This window comes from Porites lutea, chromosome 3, assembly GCF_958299795.1.
Source record: "Porites lutea chromosome 3, jaPorLute2.1, whole genome shotgun sequence".
Lineage (NCBI taxonomy): Eukaryota > Metazoa > Cnidaria > Anthozoa > Scleractinia > Poritidae > Porites > Porites lutea.
Window position 1 is genome coordinate 14,646,729 of NC_133203.1, and position 4,074 is coordinate 14,650,802.

A 4,074-nucleotide genomic window follows, 5' to 3' on the forward strand; every position below is an offset into this window, starting at 1 on the left:
AACCAATGAAAATATCCCATCAAAATCTCCTGAAAAACCTGTGAAAAACATGTGAAATTATCATGAAAAAATTCACTGGAGTTTCATGGGTTTTAATTTCATAGTGCAACGATCTAGTATTATTCAGAACCTAAAAGATGAATATATTTTTGAAATTTCTAGTTACAAAAGAACACAGAAAAAAAGGCTGTATCTTCTAAAATCTTCTCTTTTGCAAGGTATGGCGAATTTAAGCTTCTCTCTAAAAGAAAGACAAAATTCAGTGAGGTTTAACTACGCGGCGGTGACTATTAGCAAGATGACTTCGCGATCATGCGAGGAGAGGAATTGTTTTAAAGGCTTATCGTTGTCTTTTCTCACAACAACTTCTAACATAGCGCTTACCTTTCAAACAAATACTGAGCTGATTGGTTGTCTTGAAGGAAGCAGAGAGCTGAAACTTTTTTGCTCAAGCCTGCAACGGATTTATTTACTCCCAATAAATGGTGACTTTTCCTCAATTTCTCACCCTTTTAATAGCAAGAGTGAACGTGACGCTTGAGTTAATGTTCTAAACAGTTCTGACAGTCGCAGCTGTAATAGTCTATTAATTAGCCCTATATTTTTTGAGTAAAGTTTAACCTCATGATTAAGCGGCCACCAATTAAGCGGCCAGTAGTGAAAGTCCCAAAATAATTGTAGAATTATGCCAACAATTAGATTTTAGTTTTATCTGTGACGCAGGCTACTATTACCACGTGGCTGCGGCTTTTTTTTTTGACTCTCCTGACCACAGAGTTCTTCTATTGTTTACACCTCTATCAAGTGATCACAAAACGTTTGATAATTGATACACTTAGTTTGGCTTTGTTTTTTTAATATAATGTAAGGAAAATACAGTCAGAAATAGAAGGTGACGAATGATTATGCGTCGCGTAGAATGTCTGGTAACATCCGGGAATTTAACTGGCTAGAGCCGCATTCAAGCCACGATTTGGTCCTTAAAATATGGCGGAACAATAAGACTGAAGCGACTTTGAGAGTTTTTTTTGTCTCTGATTGTGAGTTGCTCGTAACCAATTCTCAGTGGGTACCACCGGATTATAAATATTAAGAAACATCCAATTCAAGATCTTACCTTCGATTAATGCCACAGGTAACCCAGGCTCTGTGATAGTACCACAGTACGGTTCCAGTAAAATTACAGTGTTTGTATGGGGTAAAAATATCATCCTAAAATTTCTAGGAAATACTAAATAAAGATCAATAAAACTTACTCTGCAGTTAATTGTTGTTGTCCTTATTGCTCCAACGAAGTTTCGTGATAATTTGCAGTAATTTGTTTAAATTCACTCTATCTACAATGGTAATATACAAGGTAGGAAACACGAGGTGCCATTTTCGCCGACATGCTCTCATTCAACACAACTTTTTCCACGAAATTCGAACTCCAACGGAAAATAAACATGCCAGGATCGTAGAAATAGGATAGCAGCAGATATAGAAACCAATGAAGCTTTCCCAGATAGAGAAACGAATCCCACAGACTTTGACAAACTCGAAGAATATAATCCAAACAGACCGAGAATATGCTCGCCGAAGCAGCCGGGCCAGATCAACGCGCGGCCAAGAAAATGAGGCCTGGACACTGTACAAAAAAATTCCATCCCGGGGGTCCTGGGGTGACCTTTTTAGAGATCGATACATCATTTGCCCAAAGCCAGCCTCCCCTGCTGGAAAAATACTTGATAGAAGGCGATTGTTCTTCCTAGCCAATCACTATTTGCCAGAGCAAACCCCGCACACGCGCCTAAATTTAAATGGCTAAAAAAATTAATATAATCAGGAGAGTCTGCGGAGTTACAAGGCGTCCCATTTCTTTTACTAAGGAATGCAAATAACAGTAATGAAACTAATGAAATAACAACGCGAAATACTTACAAGGCGGGCTAAAAACAATGTTGAACAAAAGGTAGATGATGACTGAGATACTGTTGCTGTGAACTCTCGAGCGAAACTATCGTAAATAAACGGTGAAGCTTACAAACTAATGTCAAAAATTATACAGAAAATTGCGAAAGAATATGAATTGCGATAACTGAGACGAATGTGAAAGGCACGTGCACCAGTAAACAAAGAACTAACGCGATTAACATATTTAGCGATTAATGCGGCAGTACCACGCCGACTTCTTGTCAATACAAGTGAACGCTCTATCGGTTAAATATGTGAATCATCGTGATACACCTCTCTTTGAATTTGGTCCTGTTGTACAAATGCCTCGGTAAGAGCCAAAATTCACTTATATCTTTTGCTCGTTTTAAGTTTTGGAAATCCTCCTTCGTTGTTCTTTCCTTTGCCCTGAACCTTGCTCTATTGATGTTTGATAAACTTTCTGAGGACCAGCGCCAGGCGCTGAATATAGTTCGAGAGGGACATAATCTCTTTATAACAGGCCAGGGTGGTACGGCTAGGAAGAACAATTGCCTTCTATTAAGTATTTTTTCAGCAGGGTAGGGTGGCTTTGGGCAAATTATGTATCGGACTATCGGTGCCCAGAAAGGTCACCTCAGGACTCCCGGGATGATTTTTTTTTGTACAGTGCCCAGGCCTCATTTTCTTGGCCGCGCGTTGATCTGGCCCGGCTGCTTCGGCGAGCATATTCTCGGTCTGTTTGGATTATATTCTTCGAGTTTGTCAAAGTCTGTGGGATTCGTTTCTCTATCTGGGAAAGCTTCATTGGTTTCTATATCTGCTGCTATCCTATTTCTACGATCCTGGCATGTTTATTTTCCGTTGGAGTTCGAATTTCGTGGAAAAAGTTGTGTTGAATGAGAGCATGTCGGCGAAAATGGCACCTCGTGTTTCCTACCTTGTATATTACCATTGTAGATAGAGTGAATTTAAACAAATTACTGCAAATTATCACGAAACTTCGTTGGAGCAATAAGGACAACAACAATTAACTGCAGAGTAAGTTTTATTGATCTTTATTTAGTATTTCCTAGAAATTTTAGGATGATATTTTTACCCCATACAAACACTGTAATTTTACTGGAACCGTACTGTGGTACTATCACAGAGCCTGGGTTACCTGTGTTAATGCCAGGTTATCGGATTTCACGTTTTTTTTTTCTCCTTTTTTTTTGGCAGGGGGAAGGGGGGAGGGGCTTAAAACCAACCAAAAATTTGCCATTTGTATAGGTTTTCGCGTGCGTAGATTATCACGGAAAGATTAAAACCACCTCAAATCGTGACATCTCTTGTCTGTCTTTAAAACTACCAAAGTCTTTTAAACCAAGAAGTACGATAAAAACTGTTTTTTTGTTTCCCTTTGAATTTGACCTGAACTCGTTAGGGGTAGACAGCGCAAAGAAAACTTCCAGAAAACGTCTTGGAAAGCCAACGCGACTCCAGCTGCCATCTTTTTTATTTTTCAAACTTGTTTCCAGTACTCTTTGACCGTTTTGCTTGTTTTTATCTCATGTATGCTTCATTTAGAAGTGTCACGGCAAAAAAGACAGAACACTAACCCTAGCCCGGACGGGAAATTTTTTGTTGACCTCAATGGACTGGGAATTCTACGCGATGGGACACATGATGTAACGTTTAAGTCCCAGACAGTGCCGCCTTTTCCGATTACAATGAAAGTTTACGTCATAGTCTATACAGTGGTACTTTTGTTCGGTGGAAAGTTGACAGAAGTCCACCACAACAATTTGACGAGAATTTACTTTTTTGTTTCGATACTCTAGTGATTTTGATCAGTATTATAGCCTGTCTCTTGTGTGGAAGTTGTCAGAAATCTCTAAAGGTTTTTGTTTCAGAATAAAGGGAATTTTTTGCTCAACTTCGTCCCTAGGGCGCTTTTCCCAGGGAAAAGTGCCCAGGCAACGAGGTTAATTGTCTTTCGCTAAGATTTTGCTTATTTCGGACGATCCTCTATTGAGCTGCTAACCTCCAACAAAAGAGTATGGTGGCTTAATGGAGGTTAATTGTCAAACTGTGCTTGATATTAGCTTACTATGAATTTTTACCCCGGAGGTTTGCACGTTTAATAAAGGTGTAAATAACAAAGGTTAAAGCTAATGCTTG